This window comes from Dendropsophus ebraccatus, chromosome 6, assembly GCF_027789765.1.
Source record: "Dendropsophus ebraccatus isolate aDenEbr1 chromosome 6, aDenEbr1.pat, whole genome shotgun sequence".
Taxonomy (NCBI): domain Eukaryota; kingdom Metazoa; phylum Chordata; class Amphibia; order Anura; family Hylidae; genus Dendropsophus; species Dendropsophus ebraccatus.
Window position 1 is genome coordinate 10099268 of NC_091459.1, and position 20097 is coordinate 10119364.

The 20097-nt window shown below is 42.9% G+C and overlaps 1 protein-coding gene across 18 annotated transcripts in view; it reads left to right on the plus strand.

The window, feature by feature from the left end:
• DST (dystonin) overlaps positions 1–20097 on the plus strand; it is a 398894-nt gene that overhangs the window by 169538 nt on the left and 209259 nt on the right. The gene's annotated exons all lie outside the window — the stretch shown is intronic.

The window sequence follows — 20097 nt, forward strand, 5'->3', positions numbered from 1 at the left end:
TGGTAGGCGGAGTTTTCTGCTTCTCATGAATATCCAGGACTACTGGGCTCATGCACATAATGGAGAGGACTACTTATTGTCCATGTTATTCAGGAGGAGATCTCTGGGTCAGCTGCACAGAACAATGTAAGTGATATATCATTCTCTTTAACTTGACAAGCTCTACAAGTTTAATTATGTTAGTTAAGACGGGCATACTTCTTTAACCCCTTCCCGACATATGCTGTATATTTGAGACACAGACGCCTGGACTTTTGAAAATTGTTTGGTAAATGAGTCACTATAGGAAAAATTTAATTATAAATATTTTTAAAATCCGGATAGATTTCCTGATCTGTAGACTTCTTTTGAGCACAGACACCTTTCAGGATTTTTTTTCTGAAGGGTGTCTGTCCAGGAAAATAGGCCTTGAAATTATAGGATGTGTTCTATAATCGTCTAAAATTCAGTCGTGGATGTCCCATAGAACCCTATGAGAATCAGCTGTGCATCTTTATGTCTCCCACTGAGATTACAGATGCCTCCATGATCATCGGCTGATTGTTGCTTTAGACCAAAACCTAAAATCATCGGCCATCGACCTCACATCAGTTAATGTGTACTGTTTAAGGAAGGGCTGCATGGACATCGGTAACGATGTCCGTGCAGCCCTTGCTAAATGATTATCGGGCCCAGTAAACGTGCGTCGATCTAGCAGATCGGTGCTCATTTACAGTATTGATTGGGCCCCCATCGGCCCTAAGAGAATAGGGCATAAATGCAATTAATCAATTTTGCTAATGAAAAGTATTTGTCATATTCATTACATAACTACATTTGGGCCTTATGACCTGAAATTAATTAACGTAACACTATAGAATAAGTAAAATGTTATAGTGTGACTGACTGCTACTGACTATTGACTGACTGAACTTCTTAACTTCTCCCTTATACAGTGGTACCTCGGTTCTCGAACTTAATTGGTTCCGGAAGGCAGTTTGAGAACCGAGCAGTGTCTTCCCATAGGAAATAATGTAAATGTGATGAATTGGTTCCAGCAGCCACCAATAATTACCTACAATACTCATTTATTACACTGATAAGTGCTCCGTATAATCACTACAGTACAGTACAGAACAGCACTATACTGTACAGGACATTAAACATAAGAAATGTTCATCAGAACCAGCAATTATAGTACAGTAGTCACCAACTCCTCACCCATCCTTTACTGTATAGCGTCCCCCCCATCCAAGCACTGTAATGTATGGGAGATGGTGGTGCACTGCCTGTACTACTACTGTACTGTATATGCACTCCAGCAGTCTTATACAGCACTGTACTGTATGTGAAGCCTCACCACTGCTTAACTCGCCAGGTACAACCCACCATCCACACTCGCAAAAACGTTCGAAATAACGTTCGAAAACCGAGCAAAGTTCGAATTCCAAAGACTACTTCTGGGTAAATTTTCGTTCGAATACCAAGCAGTTCGAGTTCCAAAGCGTTCAAAAACCGAGGTATTACTGTAGTAGTTTTAATAACTCCCCTCCCCCGTTTTATGTGAGACGCCAGATGGTAGAGTTCTGGCTTCTAGTTTAGATGTGGAGGAAACATTCACCATTCTGGCACCAGGATAGGATTGTCTTGGCAAAAGAGACAAAAGCGATTGAATCTCCCTGAATCTTTATATAATTATTATAATCGTGTTCTCTTTAGAAGCTGTAAGAGTATGGGGATGTGGTGGAGCACGGCAGCCGTTGTTTTTTAGGTTCTCAAAGAATCTATGAGAGAAGAAAAAACTTTATCTGCCTCTAAGTCAGAGGTGCAGTAGACCTTTGACAAAGACCAGTTCTGGTCGAAACGTTGCATTTTTCTGTATTTGGACTTCAAAAAACTGGAACTTCTGTGGATGCTGTTGAATTCTACTTTTATGTTATAGAGACAGATTAAAAGATTTGATCAGTCTGAGTGTTCAGACCCGTACCGATCAGGAGAAGGAGCGGGGAGAAGATGTGCTGCAGCGAGTCCTCTCCCCACCCTGCGTTAGAAAAAAAGAGTCAGGCTCATAATGTACGTCTATGGAACCTGGCTCTTCTTTCTTACACAGAGCAGGGAGAGGATGCGCTGCGGCGTGTCTTCTCCCGGCTCGTTCCCCCAATCATTACAGGTGTGAACACTCTTTTGACATGTCTTTACAACGTGTCAAAAGTTTTCCCAAATGACAGTGACACTTTAAATGTGTGTCCTAGAGTTTTAAAGTGTCACTGTCAGGTTTTTTTTTTTTTTTTTTGCAGAAATCAATAGTCCAGGCGATTTTAAGAAACTTTGTGGTTGGGTTTATTAGGTAAATATGCCATTATCTGCATATAAAATGCCTTTACCTAGCGCCCCCCCCTTCTCTCTCATCCACTGCTCATTATCAGGAAATCTCGACTGTTTTACATCAGTCGTGCAACCTATGGAGAGGGGAGGAGGGAGATTAGTCACCAGCAGAGAGCAGAGAACAAAGGATTACACAGCCGGACCTGTGTAAAAGTCGGTATTCAGAGGTCAGTGCTGACTTCAGAGGAGATAGCCAGTAATTAAGCTGTAAATTATCTCTTTTTTGTCCTGTTTTGGTGCCTCTTCTCCCTACACCCCTCCCCTTTCCATAGAAAACCATGAAGACAGAGGGGAGAGCTTCAAACTCCTTTTTCATGATAAAAAAGTTTTTTTCAGCTAATAAACCCAATTACAAAGTTTATTAAAATCGCCTGTACTATTGATTTATGCAAAAACATTTAAACGACAGTGACACTTTAAATGTGTGTCCTACAGTTTTAACTGTAAGACTATGTTCTCACTTCTTACAGACAACGTCAATTCTTTATTGAACAGACATAGTTTAACACTAAACCATGTTTTTTGTTGAAAAAAAATGAATGACTCAGTACGTACTGGGAGCATAGCCTATCCTTTGAGATACCCCTTAAAGTAGCAGGCCCTGTCAGTTGTTGCTGAGTTCAGCGTCTACATCTCCTGAATAATTGCAGTGTTGTTTAGCAATGTGTTAAGTGGCATGTAATACATAACTCTCTATAAACATGCCATAACAAGGGGCAGATTGTGAGATAGTAAATCCAGTTACTGTTTGTGTTCTTTATTCCATGTAACGTGCCCTGTAGCGATCTGCAGGTCTGGTGGCTTATGTGCGCTCTGTGATTAATATAGTAGAAGCTGAGATTATATTGTGGTAATGGCTGTATTATACTTTATGAAATAAAGGCGTCTATCGGCTTCTGATGGAGCACGAGCCCACTACATTTATAGATGACACTGTTCCAACATGTTTCCAATGCTCAGGCCTGTGCATGACTCACATTCCTTCTGACTGGTGCGGAGAAGGCTGGGACCTGCACCGACTGCTGCGGACCTAAATGGAGCACAGGGAGGGACGCTCAACCCCTTCCCAATGACTATAGAAGCTAAATGATTAGTCTCTTCTTATCAAAGTCAGGAGAGACCAACTTTCCTGTATGTCTTCTTTACATTAAAAGCAGAATCAGATCTCCACACTTAGGAGACAGGATAGGATCCCTAAAGAATGGTTAGAGATTGTTGTTCTTTTAATTCTTTCACCAATGAACTGTAAGTTTCCCTCTTTGATTGTCCAAAAGGTTGAGGTATGCATAAACGTATAAACAAAGCCCTTGTCTTAAATCTTAAAGGGGTACTCTTAAAGCGTAAAGGGGTACTCTTAAAGCGTAAAGGGGTACTCTTTTTCTTTCAAACCAGCTGGTATCAGAAAGTTACAGATTTCTTTACTTCTATGTAAACATCTCAACTCTTCCCATACTTATCAGCTGTTGTAAGTCCTGAAGAACGTTGGGGATTCTTTTCAGTCTGACACAGTGCTCTCTGCTGCCACCTCTGTTAATGTCAGGAACTGTCCAGAGCAGCAGTATATTCCTATAGAAAACGTCTCCTGCTCTGGACAGTTCCTGACATGGACGGAGGTGGCAGCAGAGAGCACTGTGTTAGACTGCAGAGAATAGACCATTTCCTGCAGGACACACAGCAGCTGATAAGTATGGGAAGACTGGAGATTTTTAAAACGAAGTAAATTACAAATCTATATAACTTTCTGAAACCAGTTAAAGAAAAAGATTTTTCCGGAATACCCCTTTAATCGCTGTAAAACTGATATACTATGGAGCAGATTTACAAATATGATGTTTTCCAAATATTAATCAGTGTCTCATGCTATTTAACCCCCTTACAGTTTATTATACAGTTTGTCCTGTGCAGAGCACATTGTTGCTTGGGCATTGTCACTATGCCTCTTCAATCAGCTGCAAAGGCCTAGCTATTTAGTGCCCTTTCTGTGCCCCACACTTTATTAAGACTCCCTTCTGTACCACCACACTTTATTTAGGCCCCTTTCTGTGCCCTCGCACATTACTTACTCCACTTTTTGTGGTCCCACAATTGTTTAGGTCACCACACTCTATTTAGTGCTCTTTCTATGTCCCACCTTTTGTTTGTGTCCCCTACTGAGTCCCCATACTGTAGTAAGTCCCTCAAAACAATAATCGTACCCTTCCTAGCACTAATGAAAAAAATAAACTCACATTTTCCAATTCCCACTGTGAACACCTGTGTTGACTGCTGGATGCCCCCTGGTGCAGTCATGGGACACAATGATCTCATTGTACAGTATATCCAAAAGAGGGCAGGCATCACTGCTGATTGTCAGTCTCAAGAGTGCCAGTCCTCATAGAAAGCCTCGCCTGCTCTGGACAGTTCTTGTCACGGACAGAGGTGGCAGCAGAGAGCAGTGTGTCAGACTGGAAAGAATACACCACTTCCTGCAGAACATACAGAAGCTGATAGGTACTGGAAGACTGGAGATGTTTTAATAGAAGTAATTTACAAATCTATATAACTTTCTGAAACCAGTTAATTTGAAAGAAAAAGATTTTAGCTGGAGTACACCTTTAAAATATAACAAATATTTACTGACATCAATGAACAGTATATGCCACAGTGTGCTGAAATCTCATGGTGAGCGGACCTATCAGTTCTGAGACACCAAGTGACTGTAGATTAAATTCTAAGACTTCTCGATTTCATATCATAAGCAAACAGGTTTTACTTTCATTTTAACAGAATGAGTTCAGAATCAGGTGAGTTTCTTCAGGTGCGGCTAAAAGTCAGATTGAGCAAAATAAGTCCCGTTTTGCTTTTTAGTTAATGGTTTATAGAATAGAGTGGGTGAATTGATCATGCTGTGGACAGCTCATCAGTAACTGATCAGGTTCAGCATAGAAATTAGACCTAGACATGTGGAGAGCCACGGAGAGAGGAGGCGCCCTATACCTTACATTAAGGTGATGAGGCAGTAGGAGTTCTGAGCGGAGTCTGCAATGGCGATTCCGCACGGAATTTCAGTGCTGATTCCTCAGTGTGAACTGACCCTAATAGGGGATGACGGCTAATAGAAGTAAAGGGCCACGTGATCATCAAGCTATGTTATAGGATCTGTAAGCAAGCATCGGTCTAGGAGATCAGCACTTGTTTACAGTGCGGCTCAGGCTGTATAATACGGCCTTTAAGGATTGGCAGATTTTCTCTCTTTAACCCTATACATTCATCTAAACTTTACTTTCTAAAAATAATTAGGCTTGTTATCAGAGAAGCTAGAGTTCTCTCAGTATTGTAGATGGGCTGATGTCAGGAAAGGTACAGTACAGGGGCGTAACTAGAAGTGGCTGGGCCCTATAGCAATCTTTTGATTGTGCCCCCTTCCCGACTGACCACTAAGCTGCCATGCGTAGATATAACTTTATAACTGCAAGTGCTCGTCAGGAGTGCTTGCAGTTAAAGTAGAAGTCCAGGGAAACTTTTGTTACTGTATCGTATTGCCACCCAAAAGTTATACAAATCCCCAATATACACTTATTATGGGAAATGCTTATAAAGTTCCCTGCACTTACTACTGTATCAAGGCTTTACTTTCTGGATAACATGGTGATGTCACTTCCTGGATAACATGGTGATGTCACTTCCTGGATAACATGGTGAGTGATGTCACTTCCTGGATAACATGGTGATGTCACTTCCTGCGTAACATGGTGATGTCACTTCCTGGATAACATGGTGATGTTACTTCCTGGATAACATGGTGATGTCACTTCCTGGATAACATGGTGATGTCACGACCCGACTCCCAGAGCTGTGCGGGCTGTGGCTGCTGGATAGGATGATGGCAGGGGGATGCTCAGTGTCCCTCCAGTGCTCTGTGTCCCTCAGTGTCCCCCTGCCATCATCCTCTCCAGCAGCCACAGCCCGCACAGCTCTGGGAGTCGGGTTGTGACATCACCATGTTATCCAGGAAGTGACATCACCATGTTGTCCAGGAAGTGACATCACCATGTTATCCAGGAAGTGACATCACCATGTTATCCAGAAAGTGACATCACCATGTTATCCAGGAAGTGACATCACTATGTTATCCAGGAAGTGACATCACCATGTTATCCAGGAAGTGAAGCCTTGATGTGCAGGGAAAAAAAGCACTTTATGTGCCTTTCCCATAATAAGTGTATATTGGGGTTTTGTATAACTTTTTGAGGACAATACAATGCTTTAAAAAATTCAGCTCAGGGGTCCCAGTGTATAGCAGGAGTGGCCGGTGGGCCCCCTGATGGCTGCTACAGTGGTAGTTACGCCCCTGGTACAGCATATGGTCAGGTTGTAAGAACAGACAGCAGACAGTTGGCTGAGGTCAAGAAACAAGCTGGGTCTTTAACTGGGTAGAGAAATAGTAAACGACCTTTGCACTCAGTAAGGGTATGTGCACACTACGGAATACGGGAAGAGACTTCAAGCAGAGTCTATGAGACAGGCAGAACTTGTCTTTGCTGAACAGCTGGGTGTTAGCATGCCACCTATGGCCTTAGGATAGGCCAGCAGTAAGTTTTCACTAAAAATATCCCTTAAAAACTTTGTACTCTGTACAGCCTTATTTTATCTTTTTAGTGAATTGAGCTATTTTTTTCCCTCTGGCACAGAACTCCAGGTTGTCTGCATAGACGTTGCCTACTGGATTTGCTGAGATGACACTAGAGGGAGCAGAGGAGCTTGCTGCACACTGGCCTCTTCTTGAGCACATTGCATAATGGTGCAGTTAGCAGCATAGGTGTCCTGCTGTAACCATCTTCAGTGTAGGGAGACATTCTGCAATTCTTCCGGTCAGTCACTTAGCACTTGCTATACACATTAAATAAATTTTGGATTTACCCACCAATTTGGATAAAATCAAACGAAAATCTAATGTGTATGGAGGCAGCCCAATAGTCATCTGTGTGCATCTCTTTGGGAGTATTTGGAGTGATAGTTACAGTATCTCATGTATGGCCAGGACAAACCATAACAAATTTACCAAGCAGCACCATTTATTAAGCCTAGTATGATTACTACAGATTATATTTAGCTACAACAAAGCAGGTCTGTAAGGTTCATAGTGATATACTGAACCGTTGCTTATCTTCCAGGTCATCGCTTTAGCCATTTCTGTAGCCTTCTGATATCTGAATACGATAAGGCTGGTTTCACACAATGTTTTTGTAATCTGTTTTTTTTTTCTATCCTTCCCATTTTTTTCATTTTTCCATTTTTCATTTTTTTTTTCCATTATAAAAAAAAAAAAAGGGATCAAAACGCATCCTTTTTTAAATGTACACAAAAAGACATACCTGACCTTTTTTTTGGGGTCTTTTTTAATTATTATTATAGAAGTAAATTGAAAAAGGGATGCATACAAATGCATCAGTTTTTCCCTACCTTTCATCAGTTTTTTGCAAAAAACGGATGAAAAAAACGGACTGCAAAAATGTAGTGTGAACCCAGTCTTACTGTAATGACAAATCTATATTTCTTTGCTGTGAGGTAATCCTGTCTTATCCCTTCTTTGTGCTTCTTTCACAAAGACTGTTTTGTCATTCTGTTAAGTAAAGATTGCAGGAAGATTACACAGAATGCCACACATTGTATACCCTCAAACTTACTCTTTTGGCCATTTTTTTTTACCTTATACTCATATACAGTGGTACCTCGGTTCTCGAACTTAATTGGTTCTTCCCATAGGAAATTATGTAAATGTGTTTAACTGGTTCCAGCACCCACCAATAATTACCTACAGTACCCATATATTACATTGTATAGTGCCCAGTATAATCTGTACACAACATTACAGAACAGCACTATATACTGTACAGGACATTTTAAACAAGGAATGTTAAAGGGGTAGTGCGGCGCTAAGCAATTATTCACAAAATAACACACATTACACAGTTATACAACTTTGTAATGTATGTTATGTATGTGAATGGCCCCCTTCCCCATGTTTCCCCCCACGCACGCTAGACCCGGAAGTGTGGTGCATTATACTCACCACATCTCGTGTCGACCCCCGTCCGCCATCTTGGGACAATGACGTAGTCTTCGGGAGGCCGGCCGAATCGCTTCATCCGTCCCTCATGCCGACCCCCTTTGCCGCGTCATCAGCAGCTCAGCCGCAATTGGCCATCGCGCAATCGCAGCTGAGCACAGTTATGACACGGCAGAGGGGGGCCGGCATGAGGGATGGATGGAGCGATTCGGCCGGCCTCCCGAAGACTACGTCATTGTCCCAAGATGGCGGACGGGGGTCGACACGAGATGTGGTGAATATAATGCACCACACTTTTGGGTCTAGCATGGGGGGGGGACACGGGGAAGGGGGCCATTGACATAGATAACATACATTACAAAGTTGTATAACTTTGTAATGTGTGTTATTTTGTGAATAATTGTTAAGCGCCGCACTGCCCCTTTAAACAAAACCAGCAATTATAGTACAGGAGTTACCAACTCCTCACCCCTCCTTTACTGTATAGTGCCCCCATACCAGCACTGTGACAGATGGGAGATGGTGGTGCACTGACTGTACTACTACTGTATTGTATATGCACTCCAGCAGTCTTATACAGTACGGGATGGGAGATGGTGGTGCACTGACTGTACTACTACTGTACTGTATGTGCCTCCAGCAGTCTTATACAGTACAGGATGGGAGATGGTGGTGCACTGACTGTACTACTGCGGTGCTGTATATGCACTCCAGCAATCTTATACAGTGCTGTACAGGATGGGAGATAGTGGTGCACTGACTGTACTACTACTGTACTGTATATGCACTCCAGCAATCTTATACAGTACAGGATGGGAGATGGTAGTGCACTGACTGTACTACTACTGTACTGTATATGCACTCCAGCAGTCTTATACAAAATTGTACAGGATGGGAGATGGTGGTGCACTGACTGTACTACTACTGTACTGTGTATGCACTCCAGCAATCTTATACAGCACTGTAACAGATGGGAGATGGTGGTGCACTGACTGTACTACTACTACTGTACTGTATATGCACTCCAGCAGTCTTATACAGTGCAGGATGGGAGATGGCGGTGCACTGACTGTACTACTACTGTGCTGTATATGCACTCCAGCAATCTTATACAGTACAGGAAGGAAGACGATGGTGCACTGACTGTACTACTAGTGTACTGTGTATGCACTCCAGCAATCTTATACAGTATTGGATGGGAGATGGTGGTGCACTGACTGTACTACTACTGTGCTGTATATGCACTCCAGCAATCTTATACAGTACTGTACTGTATTTGAAGCCTCACAAGTGCTAAACTCACAAGGTACAACCACATGATCCACGCTCGAAAAATGTTCAGATACCGAGCAAAGTTTGAATTCTGAATGTTACTTCCAGGTAAATTTGCTCTCGAATACCGCAGTATTACTGTACTTCAGGACTGGGGGCCCGAACAGTGTTTGAGAACCGAGCAAAAGTTTAAGAACCAAAGCAAACTTTCCTTGAAAATACTGTTAAGAGTTCCAAGCAGTTTGAGAAGCAAGGTACCACTGTATACTGCAATGTCATTGACAGCGTATCCTGTTTGCTGCAATCCAAAAGCTTCAGGTCAGGCTTAGCTGTGTTTTAATTGATCACATTTGTATTTTATATAAAACATCAAATTATAACCTGACTACTATACGGTAGTTTTTTGTGTAATATGGTTTGTTATTATCGCTAAGGCTGGGTTCACAATGTTTTTTTTGCATTCAGTTTAACGTCTCTGTTTTTTTTTTTAATGTTTACTTTTAACAAATACAAAAACATCGCTAACCACGTTTTTTTGTGTGCAAGAAAAAACAAACAAACATTCATTTTGATCCGTTTCCCCCCCCCCCCCCCCGTGGAAAAATGGATCCAAACTGATTGCACACAATTGCATCTGTTTTTTCATCCATGTTTTTCTTAAAACTTATACGTTACACGAACAGCAGAAACGCAGTCTAAACAGTTGACCGTGCTGCAAAAAAAAGTTATGACACTGCATATAAAACCAAATTTTGTAATTTTAGAGTGATGTAGCTAAATGGGTACTGGTATCTTGTGTTGCTAGTAAAAGAAGTTTGCATGTTCCACAGTCTGTCACTTTCCAGTTACATGACATTTTCTTCCCTCCTTTTGGATGTAATTTAAGTAATTGTAATTTCTTGTGACCTTTTAAAATGCTCTGTCCTGTGTATGTACAGTATATGAGGAGCAGCACTGTCCTGTGTATGTATATGAGGAGCAGCACTGTCCTGTGTATGTATATGCATAGCAGCACTGTCCTGTGTATGTATATGAGGAGCAGCACTGTCCTGTGTATGTGTATGAGGAGCAGCACTGTCCTGTGTATGTATATGCATAGCAGCACTGTCCTGTGTATGTATATGAGGAGCAGCACTGTCCTGTGTATGTGTATGAGGAGCAGCACTGTCCTGTGTATGTATATGAGGAGCAGCACTGTCCTGTGTATGTATATGAGGAGCAGCACTGTCCTGTGTATGAATATGAGGAGCAGCACTGTCCTGTGTATGTATATGAGGAGCAGCACTCTCCTGTGTATGTATATGAGGAGCAGCACTATCCTGTGTATGTATATGAGGAGCAGCAATATCCTGTGTATGTATATGAGGAGCAGCAATATCCTGTGTATGTATATAAGGAGCAGCACTGTCCTGTGTATGAATATGAGGAGCAGCACTGTCCTGTGTATGTATAGGAGGAGCAGCACTGTCCTGTGTATGTATATGAGGAGCAGCACTGTCCTGTGTATGTGTATGTGTATGAGGAGCAGCACTATCCTGTGTATGTATATGAGGAGCAGCACTGTCCTGTGTATGTATATGAGGAGCAGCACTGTCCTGTGTATGTATATGAGGAACAGCACTGTCCTGTGTATGTATATAAGGAGCAGCACTATCCTGTGTATGTATATGAGGAGCAACACTCTCCTGTGTATTTATATAAGGAACAGCACTGTCCTGTGTATGTATATGAGGAGCAGCACTGTCCTGTGTATGTATATGAGGAGCAGCACTGTCCTGTGTATGTATATGCATATCAGCACTGTCCTGTGTATGTATATGAGGAGCAGCACTGTCCTGTGTATGTATATGCATAGCAGCACTGTCCTGTGTATGTATATGCATATCAGCACTGTCCTGTGTATGTATATGAGGAGCAGCACTGTCCTGTGTATGTATATGCATAGCAGCACTGTCCTGTGTATGTATATGAGGAGCAGCACTATCCTGTGTATGTATATGAGGAGCAGCACTGTCCTGTGTATGTATATGAGGAGCAGCACTGTCCTGTGTATGTATATGAGGAGCAGCACTGTCCTGTGTATGTATATGAGGAGCAGCACTGTCCTGTGTATGTATATGAGGAGTAGCACTGTCCTGTGTATGTATATGAGGAGCAGCACTGTCCTGTGTATGTATATGAGGAGCAGCACTGTCCTGTGTATGTATATGAGGAGTAGCACTAGTTCTGGCTATTCTATCACTAGTATGTGCCGTTTCCCTCCTGATTACCACTCTGCACACCATCTCCGTGTCTGCTTTCTCTATGCTCAGCTGCAGTGTGGATGTAGATTGGCGGCTGAGTTGGCTCATATTGACATTAAAACAACCTCCTGCAATCCTACCTCACTGTAGCAAACCTTCAGAAGTTCCCAGTCCAGCACTGAGCAGTCTAATATGTGAATCCAGCATCTTCTTTAGCCAGAAAGTCTGCACACTGCACAGGCTGTTTCTCAGATCTTCCTGCTCACTCATCCCTTTAGGCCTTTCCCCCCCTCTATAGTCTATAATTCACTTTGCTTCACTTGCTGTATACAGCTTTCCCTTGATAATGAACAAATGTCTGTATTTTAGGGGTATTTCATTCCTAAATATTTTCATTCAAATGAAATGGTGCCAGAAAGTGCCAGAGATGTGTAATTTAATTCTATTAAAAAATCTCAAGTCGTCCAGTACTTATCAGCTGCTGTATGCCCTGCATGAAGTGATATTATTTCCAGTCTGGGGAGCAGGAGAGGTTTTTTCTGGGCATTTGCTGCTGCTCTGGTCAGTTCCTGACATGGACAGAGGTGGCAGCAGAGAGCACTGTGTCAGACTGGAGAGAATACACCATTTCCTGCAGAACATACAGCAGCTGATAAGTACTTGAAGACTTGGAAGAGATTTTTTTTAAATAGAAGTCAATTACAAATCTGGCACTTTCTGGCACCAGTTTATATGAAGGAATTTTTTTTTTTTTTGATCTATCCCTTTATGGGTTGTTAAAGTCTGAGGCCACATTCACACGTCCGCGGTTCGGACCACACTGCGAATGTGCATCAGTAGTGTTTTGTGTTTCACTACAATGGCACTACATTAACATACCAATACGTGCCGCAAATCCCGGTCCGCATGACGTCCGTCCATATGGACGTTTTAATAGGGCCATTGAAAAACATTGGTCCTATGTTCTGTACACAATTGCGTGTCCCCAGTAATGGACAGAAATATGGATGTGTGAATACAGTCTGAGGGTTTGTATTATGGAGAATGCGTATTTCTTTAGCGGTCAGTATCTGTAGTTATTTTGAGGATTAATAATGTATCCAGAGAGGGAAAGGTTTAATAAAGTTTCAGTCCAGTGTGAATGAGTACAAGGAGTATATGGAGGGAATACGCCAGTCCTCATATATGACACTGTAAGTGTATTGCTGCAGGTGAAACTAAGATTTGTGTTCACATTGAAATCATATTTCTTGACCTTCAGCAGCTCTTCAATGAGATTACTATTTGATTTGTAAGCATGCCCAAACTGTCATCGTAGAAGTATCCTCATGATATGTTCTTCTGGCCTGGAGCAAATTATTTCTTTCTACAGCAGTATTGTACGTCTGTACGTCTTACAGTCTGTCACAGTTTTTTTTTATTTTTTAAAGAAGATGTAATCTACTCTGTACTGTAGTACTTTTTGTATATATGTTACATGGATTTTGTGTGCTATTACTGTCTCCTTTATGGAGCGTCTGAGATACTGTTACTTGGGTGATAAGTGTCAGATTTGAGCAGGGGGGGGGAGTTCTGGATCTCAGTACTGAACACCAAACCCCCCACCCCACCCGATCAGTAGAACTTGTTAGGAGCACCCCATGAAGGGGTTCAAAAGTAAGGTTTGATATATTGCTGCCCATGGTGAGAACATAAACAGCCTATTCTTACTTTTCCGTGCTCCTCTGGTGTTCTCCTAAGGCATATTTGGGTCCCGGCTGAGACAATCATGCCTCCACTTCCTAGATAGATTTACCAGGGGCAGAGACAGACTGCATAGGGCCCCTGTGCAAAAAATGTGTTGGTTTCTTGCGCAGTAAAGTCAGTACTTGTCCCCTTGTGCTGTGCCCCCATAGTAATAATGCCCCCTGTGCCGTGCCCCCATAGTAATAATGACCCCTGTGCCGTGCCCCCATAGTAATAATGACCCCTGTGCTATGCCCACATAGTAATAATGCCCCCTGTGCTGTGCCCCCATAGTAATAATGCCCCCTGTGCTATGCCCACATAGTAATAATGCCCCCTGTGCTGTGCCCCCATAGTAATAATTCCCCCTGTGCTGTGCCCCCATAGTAATAATGGCCTCTGTGCTATGCCCCCTAGTAATAATGCCTCTTGTGCTGTGCTCCAATAGTAATTATGCCCCCTGTGCTATGCCCCCATGGTAATAATGTACCCTGCATTTCCCCAACACAAAAAACAAGCACAAACAAACAAACTATTATTCTCACCTAATCCAGGCATGGATTCTGTCCCACTTATCCAGCCTGTGAGTCGCAAGACAGATCCTCCAGCAGGCGCAATGATGTCATATCACTGCGTCTGCTGGACAGATCATGTCCCGGCCTCTGAGTCACTGCTGACTGAGGCGGAGGGGGGTGGAAGTGGTGTCACTGAGCACAGTGGGGTCCAGAGCAGGGAGGGGTTGGTTAGCTGACCGTGGTCGGGGGAAGGGTGAGCGGTGACATTGAGCTGAGTAAGGTCGGGTAGGAGGAGGTTGGGCTGCAGGCGAAGTCCAGGCTGGTGGGCGGGGATTGATGCTGCTGCCAGCGCTGGATAGATGCCATATGTTCCTCCATCATATTTAGCTCTATGGCACACATTCTTCATCAAAGTGTGGCCCTGGCGGAAATGAGACTGCGCATGTGTTTTTTTTGGGTTTTTTTTGTAACTGTTTAGAATATACAATTGGGTTCAGAGGATACCGTTCAGCATGCAGTGGCATACATCAGAGCATTCAGTTTGCAGAGCCGACTTCTTATCGCTGATTCATTGTCTTCCTCCTAGCAGCCATCTTTGTACGCTATGCATTCAGCACCCACAGACAGGTGCTTGCAGCCAAACGCTTGTTTGTATCTTTTTGTTTGAAGTTTTGTACAATGGGCTAGAGAATAAAGAAATGAACTACCGTGGGTTATTGTGGGTGCGGAACATTAACAAAGAATTGCTGTGTTCTAACAGAATCATTTGAGTAGATGAAATGACTGCGGTCTGGAATTATGAGGTTACAGATCCCCGTGGCATAGGATCAGACCCATGCAGAATACTGGCACAATCAGTGATTGTATGAAGGTTCTTTAGTGGTAAAGAAAGAGAAAGACCTTATACAATGTAAATTGTATCTTCTATTAAAGGGGTAGTGCGGTGCTACACATTTATGCACTAAATAACACACATTACAGAGTTATACAACTTTGTAATGTGTGTGTTATTTAAGGGAATGGCCCCCTTCCCCGTGTCCCCCCACCCTGGAAGTGTGGTGCATTATACTCACCGAATTAGTTATGCTCAGCCAATCACAGCTGAGCAGCTGATGACACGCTGGAGGGGGGCCGGCATGAGGGAGGGCTGGAGCGGTCTGAAGACTACGTCATTGTCCCAAGATGGCGTCCGGGGTCGACAATAATTTGGTGAGTATAATGCACCACACTTTCTGTGGGTGGGGGGAACACGGGGAAGGGGGGCATTCATTTAAATAACATACATTACAAAGTTGTATAACTTTGTAATGTGTGTTATTTAGGGAATAAATGTGTACCACCGCACTACCCCTTTAACAGATAAAATTAAAAGAAAAGTGCGGCCTCAGTTAAAGCAAATGTACCACCGCTACATCGCTTTTCTGATACTTGCGTGGCTAGATTGGTGCCTGCGCGGGGGTGTCGGTGCGGCGGTTCTCTTTTCAAACCCGATTCACATACACAGTACCATTCTATTACTGAGCACCGGGATTGGCACAGCATGAAGCTCATTCTCCAGCATATTAGGAGAACGGATGAAAAGAATTATCATACAGTTATACATTATTCTTTTCAATATTTCTGTCACTCGTTTTTGCTGTGTACCACAGAAGGGGCAATTTACATCAGTGATTATTGAATGCTGAAGTGTCACTGTCATTTGGGAAAACTTTTAACCTGTCATAGAGACATGTCAAAAGTTTTGATTGGTCCGATCGGGAGAACAAGTTCAATGTGCTGTGCTTTGCTGGTCTTCTGTTCATTGCCCCTGCCATTTAACACAACTGATTTAGACTTTGAAGCCAAAGGGGCCACCCTGGTGTTTCCCTATTTGTGTCCTAATACTCAGAACTGAGTGGGACATAAGGGGCTACGTATCAGGGGGCAAGGGGGGGGGTGGAGTTGTTGGTGATCTCCCTACTGGGGGCACCACGTAGCAATAGGTTTCCTTCTCTAGAAGGGATATCAGGATATTCCTGCGTTTGGAAACACGTAATTGAGGCTCCAAACTCGTAACTGAGGCCTTGTTTTTGCATATTCAAATTTTTCAGGGGGCAACATATTAATAGAGACTCTTGATTGAGTAGTCCATTAGAATTTTTGCCGATCTCTTTGAGCTCAGTGATTCTTGTGTTGGTCTACTGTTTATTGCCCCCAATAGCCAGAATCCTGCTCCACACTGATAAGGGGCAATACCCCGTTAAGTTCAGTGATTGTTGTTTTGCTCATTTTTTACATTGTCACATTCTAGTTTGCAATTTATTTTTTTTTGCATTCTTTAAAATAATAGTATATTGTGCCTCTTCATAGAGATATGCACAATCTCTTATAAGAACATACTGTACCACTGGTCTGTCTGCTAATCTGTTCACGTTTCATCTTGTTACAGATTATAACATTACCTATTCATGTTTGAACTATATAATATTTTAATAGTGCACAATGAGTCATTCCAAACATTGTTGTAAAGCTAAGTCATGTGTAACACAGTAGGTGAATAACAATCAAAAGAATGTAAACTTATCGCCTCTGATGGGTAACGTATAATGTCTCACTTCTGGATTCATCATAATTATTTCTTATCTAATAATAAAAAAATGACACTTGCATTGGCAAAACAAGTAAGTGAACCCTTTGTAATTACTTCAGTTTCTAATGTAACTAGTAACACGCAGTTGTGTCCCTGACTTTTATTGAGCTCATGGAATAAGAGTGTGTTCACATGGTCAGGTTTTTAATTGCATTATTGAATACAAAGCTGGGGATGGATATGAAAAGTCTCAATATTGAATCATCTATTAGAATTGACTGGGCATTTTCTGAAGCAATTACATACGGATTTGTTCAAAGAACACAACTAAGGGGCGTATTACACAACCCGATAGTAAGGGTCCTATTACACGGGCTGATAGCAGCCCGATCAATACTGTAAATGAGCGCTAAATACTGCTAGATACACGGCCCGATAATCGTTTAGCAAGGGCTGCACGGACATCGTTAGCGATGCCATGGCAGCCCCTGTGCAAACAGTTTATATTACCCGTCCACATTCCTGATCTTCTCCTGCGCTCTTCTTTCTCCCTGGTCCCTTGCGCTGCAGCTTCTGAGCAGCTGTGTGAGCTAACAGGCCGCTTAGCCAATCACAGCCGGGACCAGTACCGCCAGCAATCGGCAGAGCGCAGGAGGAGACTGGGTGCGTGGGCAGGTAATGTAAACTTGAATTGTCAGCTGTCAGCCGGGCATCGCTATTACACGTTGTAATGTCCGGTCGGCGGCCAATGATTTTAGGTATGGGCCTAAAGAAATGATCAGCCGGTGGTCATTTCTTTGGCTGACCGCTGTGTCTATTACAAGGAGCGATAATCGCCTGAATGGGCAGTATAGCAAGCGGGCGATGCCATGCCAGTACACAATGTCCAATAGCCGCATAGCGAACCACAACTTCAGTTTCGTGCACACACAATGAATGGGATGTACACCTCACATCTTCCTAGTATCTGCCTAAGCTTTTTGTACCCCCGCGCAGTAGTTACCCCCCTCACAAAGTAGATACCCCTCTTACCCAGTAGATAGTCTCCTTTGTGCCCCCCACCTTTGCTGGGAAGGGGAAGTCCTGTGGTCTGCAAAGAAGAGTGACAGTGCCCCTTTTAGTGCTAGTCCTGGATTACAATGTCTATGGGAAATCGCTAAGCCTAGTGTGGTAAGAGGGGCCCATGGGGTCCCTCTAGCATAGGGACCCAGATTCAACTGTGACTGATGCAACCCCTATCGCTATGGCACTAGTCAGGAGCGTCCAGCATCAATGTAAACACAACCCAAGTGCGACACAGATTACACACTTTATACAGAATTACCCTACAGAGCACATAAAGTGTAAAATACTCCCATACACGCTAGTCACTCCTTTTCTAAGAATAATGTACAACTTCTAATCTTATTTTCAACAAGCCAATGCACTCTTTCTGCCACAATTTTCACGCTCTGGGGACCTACACATGCTGCTGTGGTTGTACGGAGTTCCTTAGCTCCAGTTCTGTCCTTGGGGTGTCCTGAAAGGCAGATTCCATGCTCATGTCATAAAAAATATCTAGTAGTTGAGACCTTGTCATGTCATATGTACAGTACAGCTGCTCTCCAGGGACTCGTCATTCTTACAGATATCTGCACTTCACTTTATAAGTAGAGATGAGCGAACCGGGTTCGAGTCCATCCGAACCCGAACTTTCGGCATTTGATTAGCGGTGGCTGCTGAACTTGAATAAAGCCCTAAGGCTATGTGGAAAACATGGATATAGTCATTGGCTGTATCCATGTTTTCCAGACAACCTTAGAGCTTTATCCAAGTTCAGCAGCTAATCAAATGCCGATCGTTCGGGTTCGGATCGACCCGAACCCGGTTCGCTCATCTCTACTCATCTCTACTCATCTTCTGCTACACAAGAGAAAAGTTTAGCTGAAACTACATTTAAACGGAAAATGTCTATTCTTTGGATTATCTGTGGTATTACAGTATGTATCTGGCAGGAGGCATCAGTGGACCTAGTTCCATACTATTAAAGCAAATGTACCATCAGGTACATTGCTTTAAAATTTTTACATCAATAGACCGGCGCCGTGCACAAGAACTGAGCTGCGGTTCAAAAAAGGAACACGCCACCAGCATCCCTGCTGCCAGTCTATTGACGTAAAAATCTTAAAGCAATGTACCTGATTGTACATTTACTTTAACCCTTAAGGACAGAGCCAATTTAGATTTTTGCGTTTTCGTTTTTTCCTCCTTGTGCTTAAAAGGCCATAGCACTTGCATTTTTCCACCTAGAAACCCACATGAGTCCTTATTTTTTGCGCCACTAATTGTACTTTGCAATGACAGACTGAATTTTTTCATTAAGTACACTGCGAAACCAGAAAAAAAATAAACGTATGGTGAAATTGAAAAAAAAAAACACATTTTGTTTATTTCGGGGGTATTTGTTTTTACGCCATTCACCCCGGTATAAAACTGACTTATTATATATGTCCGTCAAGTGGTTACGATTACAACGATATATAACATGTATAACTTTTATTTTATGTGATGGCCTGTAAAAAATTCAAACCATTGTTAACAAATATACATTCTTTAAAATCGCTCCATTCCCAGGCTTATAGCGCTTTTATCCTTTGGTCTATGGGGCTGTGTGATGTGTCATTTTTTGCGCCATGATGTGTTCTTTCTATCGGTACCTTGATTGCGCATATGCGACTTTTTGATCGCTTTTTATTACAATTTTTCTGGATTTGATGCACAATTTAGCTTACCGTGCGAGATCAGGAATGTGATAAATTAATAGTTTTGGCCGAGCCGGGATCAGCGCCATTTTGGCGGAGACCCCTGCAGGTAACAGACACGGAGATCGCTCCTCCGGGACAACGTCCCGGGGGGGGGGGGGGGCGATCTCTGCCACTAGACACCAGGGATCGGTTGCAGCAAGTAATCGGATGCAGCTCTCAACTTTGATAGCTGCATTTGATTACTTGATTAGCGGGCACGGCGATCGGATCGTGCTGCTAATAGCCGTGGCCCCGAGCTACATGCTGCACCCGGGACCGCGGCGGTTCCGTGCGGCCCCACTCTGAACTCCCTTACCGACCGCAGGGAGTAAATATACGCCTGCGGTTGTTAAGGGGTTAAAGTGTCACTGTTGTTTCTTTGTTTTTTTTTTTTGTATGTTTTTTTTGCAGAAATCGTACAGGCGATTTTAAGAAACTTTAAAATTGGGTTTATTAGCCGAAAAATGCATTTTTATCATGAAAAAGCAGTTTAAAGCTCTCCCCCCTGTCTTCATGGTTCTCTATGTAGAGGGGAGGGGTGGAGGGAGATGAGGCACCAAAACAGGACAACAAAGAG